This window comes from Sceloporus undulatus, chromosome 6, assembly GCF_019175285.1.
Source record: "Sceloporus undulatus isolate JIND9_A2432 ecotype Alabama chromosome 6, SceUnd_v1.1, whole genome shotgun sequence".
Lineage (NCBI taxonomy): Eukaryota > Metazoa > Chordata > Lepidosauria > Squamata > Phrynosomatidae > Sceloporus > Sceloporus undulatus.
In genome coordinates, this window is record NC_056527.1 from 137,796,438 (window position 1) to 137,805,530 (window position 9,093).

Sequence of the window (9,093 nt, forward strand, 5' to 3'; positions counted from 1 at the left end):
TGGGGATGCGTGACTGGATTTCCGGCATGCAGAAAGGAGTTGGACTGGATCAGGGCCCTTTTGCAGTCTCTTCTTCCACTCATTTTCGATGAACAAGGAACGGGTCAATCTGTAATGTTTTGCTCGCTTTGGTTTTTCCAGAGAAAGAAAGAGTTAGTGACCCAAACGCAATCGGATGTCAGCATCGCTGTCCGTTTGTATGCGAGCAAAATAAAGATCTGAGTGGTAATAGAAGGAGGGAGGATGTCCTCCAACAAATGGAGGATGTTCGGGCCATGGCTGACGAGGCACATCACCGAGACATGGCATCCATTGCGCATTATACTCTTGTCATATGTTTATGTAAAGCTGTCACTTTTGGCTCTAGATTATTTGGTATCAAAGCGTAAATCTGGGTTTTGAAAGATTTGAAATAAGTTGGCAATTACAAAAGTAAAGAAGAAGATTAGAGTTACAAGGGTTTTATAATGTTTCATGTTTTGTAATGGTGAATAATGGTTTTGAAACAGCTGAAGTAGCAAAATGTGTTTGTAGGATGTACGTTTGTAGCAGTAAGCTTAAATTTTAAATTTTAAAATTCACACTCAGTGACATAAAAACAACATTTCCAAAAACAACAAACATCTAAACCATACCACATTTTAACCTGTAAAGCGGTATATTTCTTGCAGAACTGAGGACCGATTTCAGACGCTTCATGAATGATGCCTGCATACTTTAACTCAAGACACTTCCTAATACTTACGAGAGCACTCTATCCCTACATGAATGGATCATACAACTCTAGAAACAAAACTAGATCACAACAGAAGAAAGCCATTAGGATCAGCTTAGAACCTGTCTTCCGGAATCCTCCATTTCTACTACATCGTAACTAACGATACCTTAAACAAGACTGTTTTAAAATCCTCTCAGTTTTTCCCTCCCTTATGAATCATCCTCCAAAACGTAACTAATTCTCCCTGAAGCCTTTTTGGCAGGTATTTTCTCCAAGGCTTCCTCTTTATCAAACATTTCCAGCCTTGTTTGGCTTATCAGAGAGTTCATTGGTCATTCGTACAAGCTAACACTTCCCTGCTTCGATTGTAGGATCTCCTCTGTTTCCCATCTTGGCCAAGACAGGTTTCTGCCGCTATAATCAAGAGAAATAAAGGGTTTTCTTTCTCTTCCCCCAAATCCAGTATCTCTCAGATTCAGAAGGTAGACATTTAATTCAGCTCCTGATCTATTCTTCCCAGAAGACTTTGACTTAGGACACTGCCACCAACAGTCTCATACTACACCCATCTCCTCCTTTTTGCACCTCCTACATCTATAGGGTTATGACTGTACATTCAGATATTTTATAAGGAGTAAAGGGACCATCTATACTTGATTGTAGAGGTTTTCTCCTAATCTCAGTTCTTGGGGGTGTGTGTTTTATTTTGCCATAATTTCCCCCAAGATGTAGTTGTTAAGGTCTTTAAATCTCGTGGCCCATTCAATCATATATCCTTCACGGTTTCTCATCTTCTAATTCAGGATTCCTAATCAGAACTGTTTATTATTGGTCAAATTCAGGTTCATCTCAGCAATTCCAGATGCTACTATCAATAGAAACCTTTCTTTTAACTGTCCTATAAGCAAACCACTTTCAATAGATCCTTCCTTTGCAGTCTCTTGAGATTGTATCTCCTTTTCCCCATCAACCGTTGTTATATTTTCCATGTCACCCATTCGTTTTGTTTCAGGTCTTCTCTTTCAAACAAAGCTCATTTGAAGATGTCCCTTAATGGGATCCAGGGGGCACCAATTTCTTTCTAGATAGCTCCCATGTTCTAAGCAATGCTTCCTAATTAAATGGTTCTTTGCATTCCCATCCAATTTTGTTTCATCAATATCAAATATCCATTAACCCATGATTTAAATCTCAGCCTCCTGGCGCCTTTTCCTTCGCCAGACTCTCTCCCAGAGGGAGGTCTGAGGAGGAAGGGCCCCGAGGGAGCCCGGGGCCTGGCAGGGCGTCATCCTGGCTCCCGGGCCTTTCCTTCCGCCAGACCTCTCTCCGGAGCGAGGTCTGAGGGGGAGGGCCCCCGAGGGAGCCCGGGGCCTGGCAGGGCGTCATCCTGGGCTCCCCGGGGCCTTTCCTTCGCCGAACCTCTCTCTCGGAGCAGGTCTTGAGGAGGGAGGGCCCCCGAGGAGCCCGGGGCCTGCAGGGCGTCATCCTGGGCTCCCGGGCGGCCTTTCCTTCGCCAGACCTCTCTCTCCGGAGGGAGTCTTGAGGAGGAAGGGCCCAGGGAGCCCGGGGCCTGGCAGGGCGTCATACTGGGCTCCCGGGGGCTTTCCTTCGCCAGACCTCTCTCCGGAGGGAGGTCTTGAGGAGGAGGCCCCCGAGGGAGCCCGGGGCCTGGCAGGGCGTCATCCTGGGCTCCCGGGGGCCTTTCCTTCGCAGACTCTCTCTCCGGAGAGAGGTCTGAGGAGGAAGGGCCCGAGGGAGCCGGGGCCTGGCAGGGCGTCATCCTGTACTCCCCGGGGGCCTTTCCTTCGCCAGACCTCTCTCTCCGGAGGGAGGTCTTGAGGAGGAAGGGCCCCGAGGGAGCCCGGGGCCTGGCAGGGGCGTCATCCTGGGCTCCCGGGGGCCTTTCCTTCGCCAGACCTCTCTCTCCGGAGGGAGTCTTGAGGAGGAGGGCCCCTGAGGGAGCCCGGGGCCTGGCAGGCGTCATCCTGGACTCCCGGGGGCCTTTCCTTCGCCAGACCTCTCTCTCCGGAGGAGGTCTGAGGAGGGAGGGCCCCTGAGGAAGCCGGGGCCGGCGGGCGTCATCCTGGCTCCCTGGGGCCTTTCCTTCGCCAGACCTCTCTCTCCGGAGCAGGTCTTGAGGAGGAGGGCCCCCGAGGGAGCCCGGAGCCTGGCAGGGCGTCATCCTGGGCTCCCTGGCGGCTTTCCTTCGCCAGACCTCTCTCTCCGGAGAGAGGTCTTGAGGAGGAAGGGCCCCTGAGGGAGCCCGGGGTCATCCTGGGCTCCCCGGGGCCTTCCTTCGCCAGACCTCTCTCTCGGAGGGAGGTCTTGAGGAGGAGGGCCCCTGAGGGAGCCCGGGGCCTGGCAGGGCGTCATCCTGGGCTCCCCGGGGGCCTTTCCTTCGCCAGACCTCTCTCTCCGGAGAAGGTCTTGAGGGAGGGCCCCCGAGGGAGCCCGGGGCCTGGCAGGGCGTCATCCTGGGCTCCCCGGGGGCCTTTCCTTCGCCAGACCCTCTCTCGGAGGGAGGTCTTGAGGAGGGGGCCCCGAGGGAGCCCGGGCCTGGCAGGGCGTCATCCTGGGCTCCCCGGGGGCTTTCCTTCGCCAGACCCTCTCTCCGGAGGGAGGTCTGAGGAGGGAGGGCCCCGAGGGAGCCCGGGGCCTGGCAGGGCTCTCCTGGCTCCGCGGGGGCTTTCCTTCGCCAGACCTCTCTCTCTGGAGGGAGGTCTTGAGGAGGGGGGGCCCCCGAGGGAGCCCGGGCCTGGCAGGCGTCATCCTGGGCTCCCCGGGGGCCTTCCTTCGCCAGACCTCTCTCTCCGGAGGGAGGTCTTGAGGAGGGGGGGCCCCGAGGGGCCGGGGCCTGGCAGGGCGTCATCCTGGGCTCCGCGGGGGCCTTTCCTTCGCCAGACCTCTCTCCAGGAGGGACTTGAGGAGGGGGGCCCCCGAGGAGCCCGGGGCCTGGCAGGGCGTCATCTGGGCTCCGCGGGGGCCTTTCCTTCGCCAGACCTCCTCTCCGGAGGGAGGTCTTGAGGAGGGAGGGCCCCGAGGGAGCCCGGGGCCGGCAGGGCGTCATCCGCCCTGCGGGGCCTTTCCTTCGCCAGACCTCTCTCTCTCCGGAGGGAGTTCTTGAGGTGGGAGGGCCCCGAGGGAGCCCGGGCCTGGCAGGGCGTCATCCTGGGCTCCCCGGGGGCCTTTCCTTCGCCAGACCTCTCTCCCGGAGGGAGGGCTTGAGGAGGGAGGGCCCCCGAGGGAGCCCGGGCCTGGCAGGGCGTCATCTGGGCTCCCGGGGGCCTTTCCTTCGCCAGACCTCTCCTCTCGGAGGGAGGTCTTGAGGAGGGGGGGCCCCGAGGGAGCCGGGGCCTGGCAGGGCGTCATCCTGGGCTCCCGGGGGCCTTCCTTCGCCAGACCTCTCCTCTCCGGAGGGAGGTCTTGAGGAGGGAGGGCCCCGAGGGAGCCCGGGGCCTGGCAGGGCGTCATCCTGGGCTCCGCGGGGGCCTTTCCTTCGCCAGACCTCTCTCTCCGGAGGGAGGTCTTGAGGAGGGGGGGCCCCCGAGGGAGCCCGGGGCCTGGCAGGGCGTCATCCTGGGCTCCGCGGGCCTTTCCTTCGCCAGACCTCTCTCTCCGGAGGGACGTCTTGAGGAGGAGGGCCCCCGAGGGAGCCCAGGGCCTGGCAGGCTACCCTTCTGGGCTCCCGGGCGGCCTTTCCTTCGTCTTTCGGCCGAGGGAAGAACCGAAGGGAAGGCCTGGGACGGGTGCCCAAGCCTTCCCTTCGTCCCTTCCCCTTCGGTTGACAGGGCCCATTCGGCCCGTTTGGCCGAAGGAAGGGACAGAGGAGGAGAGGGCGGGCACACACCTCCTCCTCTCCACGGGGCTTCCATAGCCCTGAGGTGTCCTTCGGAGGACACCTCAGGCCTGGCGAAGCACGAGGAAGGGAGCAGGGGCTGCATGCCTGCTGCTCCGCCCTCACAGGCCTTACTGGTCCCCACCTGTCTCTGAGAAGCAGCTGGGGGCCAAGGAAGGGCAGGCGCACACCTGTCCACCCCTCCCCAATCCACACCCCCCACTTCTAGCTGTCTCTTAACAGCTGGAGGTCAGGAAAGGGAGCAGGGAAAGCCCCACCCTGGAGGGTGAAAGCTCCACCCCCGGCACGCGGCCCCACCCCCGGAGGGTTCGGCCCCCCAGTTGTGTCTGAGAGACAGCAACCCGGCCCCCAGTTCAAAAGGTTGCCTACCCCTGCCCTAAAGCATAACCCCTAACCCTTCCATCAGTCTCTCTTGTCTGGTCTTTCCCCCTTTCTCCCTTCATTGGTAGTTATGCGGGGGGGGGGGGTCATCCTTGGACATTTCCATTTCCAGTATGCTGGCCAGGGGTCAGTCTGGATGACCACAAGATATTCCCCTTTTCTAACCCTTCCATCAATCTCTCTTGTCTAGGTCTTTCCCCCTTTCTCCCTTCATTGTAGTCTATCGGGGGGGGGGGGGTCATCCTTGGACATTTCCTGTATGCAGACCAGGGGTCAGTCTGAATGACCACAAGATATCCCCCTTTCTATCAGTTCTAGCCTAGGTCTTCCCTCTCTTCTTTTCTCACGAGTGACGGACTCTCCCTTCTTTAACCGCAGCTTGACCGTTTCCTGCTTCATTCCCAGCAGCCTTGGTCTGGATGACCTTTAGATATCTACTTTTTACAACTCTTTACTTGCCTCAAGCTTTCCCCGTTTCTCTCTTTGCAGTCAACCAGACTACCTCACAGGGGCGGCGGACTCTCTTGTTTCTTAAGCACAGTCTGGATGACCATTAGAAATACTCATTTCCAACTCTGTTCTATTTCTGGTTTGAGCCTCCCAGCCCCTTCTTGTCCTTAACGTCAATCATTCTGAATGACAGACTCACCCTCCCAATTTTAATGGACATTTCCTGTGTTTCTGGGGGAGGAAGGCAGTTAGTCTGGATGGCCTTCAGATACCCCCTCTTTCCAATTGTTTATTGTGTCTGGTTTAAATAACCAGCCTTCCTCCACCTTCCTCTCTCCGTTGCGGTCAACCAGACTACCTCACAGGGGTGGGGGACTCTTCCTCCTCCTCGGATGACCTTTAGATATCCCCCTTTCGCCAAAAACCCTTTATTATCAACTCAGATGGACTGGAAGACCCCCAAAAACTCACCGCTGGATCTTCTCTCACTCAGAGTCCTTCAGCGTCCCTTTCCTTTGGCCGGGGGTCAGCCGGGAAGAGAATTCGGCCACGCTGACCCCTCTGAAAACCTTGACCAACAGGAAAAGCCTGGAGAAAGGAAGGAGAGGAAGCGGTCAGAGAGAGAGAGAGAGAGAGATATGGACGCCAACCCTGCGAGGGAGGAAACCCCGGGAGGAGGCGGCATCCCAGCATCCCCTGCTTGCTATTGACAAAGCAGAGAAGTCGGGAAGACTTCAGCCGAAGCAGGAAGTGCAACAGGATGGAAGAGCAGTTTCACCTAAGGCTGCAAGGGCCAAAATAGTGCTAAAAGAAGGAAGGAAGGAAGGAAGGAAGGAAGGAAGGAAGGAAAAAAGGAGGTTGGTTTAGAGCTGATACAAGATGGCTGCCCTCATGCTCTCCTCTCAGAATGGTCTTAAGCAGTAGACTGATGGACAGGATTTTGGGTGGATTTAAGATGGCTGTCCTCATGCCACCTTATAGTTTTGAGTGAGTGGCTGCAGTCCAGGCAGCACTGAACCACCAGGGCTCCTCAATTCAGATGCAGCAAGTTGGAGAGAGGGCAAAGGGGCCAGTTGCCGGAAATTCAGATGATCTCTCTCACACACAACTACACACACACACTAATAATAATAATAATAATAATAATACCCATAGTGGTGTTTTCTTGGCCACATTTTCCTCTGAGGTTCAGACAATGTGAGTTCCCCAGTGGGTTTCCGCAGATGAGGGAACAGAGACTCAAACCCCAGTTGCCCAGCATCCTTGTCCAGTGTTCAAATCACTGAACAAATGCACTTTGTTGGCTATGGTATCTATCGTGTGTGTGTGTGTCTGTGTGTATGTGGGGTGTCACTAGCCCACCTTTGAACCCCTGATACACCCAAACGGCAGCCTCTTTGGGGGAAAAGCAGCGCAATGTTGGGGCGCCATGAGAGACGCCAACGCGTTTCACACAACAAGCAGCAAAAGCAACCTCACCTCCGTCCGCTTCTGCCAAATTGTCATCTTCCTGCTGCTTCTTCTTCCCCCCCTTTCTGCAAACTTGCTGCTTTTTTTTTCTGGACGCCTCCTTTGAACCGCTTTTGTCCTCTGGCTGCAAGGCCTTGCTCTCCGGACGCCTGGGTTTCGCAGAAACGGTGCCTTTGGGCCGCGCTTTCTGCAGCTCCCTCGTCCGGACGCATCCTTGCAGACACTGAAGCAGCGCTTGGGAATGGCTTCCCACGTGGTTTCCCTCTCCTCCTCCTTCTCCGCTGCTGACATCCTTTCCTGGGGAGGCAGGAAGAAAGATGCTTTAATTACTTTAAAGTACAGTATGGGTAAAGCCTTTTAAAAGTCATGTTTGCTTAGAGCAGGGGTAGGCAACCTGCGGCCCGCGGGCCAAATGCGGCCCGGCAAGGCCTTGGGACCGGCCCCTGGCCTGGTCCTGCCGCCGATTGCCACCGGGGCTTTTGGGGGGCAATTGTCTATAGAAGCCTCAGAAACATGCATTTATATTAACATTTTTTAAAAAAATCAGCAAATTTTTTCGCATGTCCTCCATTTTTTTAAAAAAAAATGTCTTCCATTTGAAAATGTTGTCCTACATTTGCCCCGATTTATTTATATATTTAATTTTTAAAAAATATATTTAATTATTTATTTTTTGGCTTCGGCCCCCCAGTTGTCTGAGGGACTGCAACCTGGCCCCCGGTTCAAAAAGGTTGCCTACCCCTGGCTTAGAGGTCCCAAACCTGTCCATCATGCAATCCTGCATTTAAAGAGATTATAACTCCCTTCTGGAGGGTTCAGCCCAGAGCTTGGAAAAGTTACTTTTCTAGGGTTATGTTTCCCAGAGCCTCCAAGAACCGTAGGAGGAGGGGTGGATTCTGGGACCTACAGTTTCCATTCAACTAGACCATAGGTTTTCTTCTTTGCTCTGCTAAGGCCAACACACTTTGGGGGGACTACAACACCCAGAACCCCCCAGTTTATGAAATTGGCCTTCCTAGGGATTAGAAAAGTTACCTTGAGGGGAGGGGGCTTTACAAGTCCCAGAACCACCTGCAGCCTTCCTGAGGAAGGGGATTCTGGGGTTCATTGTCCCCCCCCCACTTAAAAGTAACCCCCCCTCCTTGCTCTGCTTACTTTAGAGGCAACAGCTTCCCCCTCTTTTTTGGAACTACAACTCTCAGAACCTCCCCCCCTCCACTCAGACTACCTTGGAGCTTGGAAAAGTTACTTTGGAGGGGCTACATTTCCCAGAACCTCCAGGAGCTGCATTCTGGGATTTATAGTCCCCCCTTTAAAAAGTAACTCTTTCTTTCCATCCCGCTCCAACCCAGCTCTGTCCAAAAAGGAGCCAGACCCCTTTGTCTGGGACTATGACTCCCAGAATCCCCCCAAACCTGGCCTTCTGGGGGCTGTAGGGGGACTACAACAATGTTAACTCTTGTGGCCCTTTATGTATAAAAGGGGAAAGAAATTATGACTCGGGGACGGCGACTCAGGCAGTTGGAAAGGCAGCCCTGATTGGGGGCCTTTTAGCCACGCGGGAAACTCCGGGCGCCTCCTGATGACGTCACCGCACTCTAAGTGCGATGTACCGGCCCCGTTGCCCCTAGCAACGCGGCTCTCTCCTCTGGGGCGGGGAGAGGGAGAATAAACCAGCCAAGCAGACTCGCAGGGGGCGTGGCCATGCAAATGAGTCCTCGTGGCTTTTCCTGCGGCAGCCCTGCCCCAAGGATGCTCGTTGCTTGTCTGCTGGGGTTTGGCGGCGCTGGGGGTTCGGTTTGCCCTCTTGTCTGCTTTGGGGGTCGTCCGCCGGCGTGCGCCTTGTGTTTAGTTTACGCACTCGGGCGCCACTTCCAAGCCTTGGACAACACCAAAAACGCTTTGTCTGTGCTCTTTGCCAGGGTCAGCTGGTGCTGCCCGCCAGGCCCATGCGAAGGATGCACCACCGGCTGAGAGGCCTCTGACTCCATTTGCCAAAAGTTTAGTGAAAGAGAACTATGGCTCTGTGAAGCGTTTGCCAGCCAGGGCCTCAGCCACGGCGCGTCATGAAGAAAACGGCGTGGGCTTTGCCTCCCAGGAGCGTCGTGGCTAGCGCTTGATCCCTTTTAGGACATGACGGCGGCTGCTTTGGGAGAGCGGAGGCTTGCAGGTGATGCCTCTCCTTCCCAGGAAGAAGAGGGGATGGGGGCCTGGAAAG

General features: G+C 55.4%; 1 long non-coding RNA gene across 1 annotated transcript; it reads right to left on the reverse strand.

Annotated features, from left to right (window-relative positions):
* Positions 1-5,829: 5,829 nt before the first annotated feature.
* On the reverse strand, positions 5,830-8,528 carry LOC121935784. The gene is made up of 3 exons (XR_006104849.1): positions 8,104-8,528; positions 6,885-7,172; positions 5,830-5,993 (listed from the first exon to the last, which is right to left on the reverse strand). It is a non-coding gene; the product is annotated as an uncharacterized LOC121935784 (long non-coding RNA).
* Between the last annotated feature and the right edge of the window lie 565 nt (positions 8,529-9,093).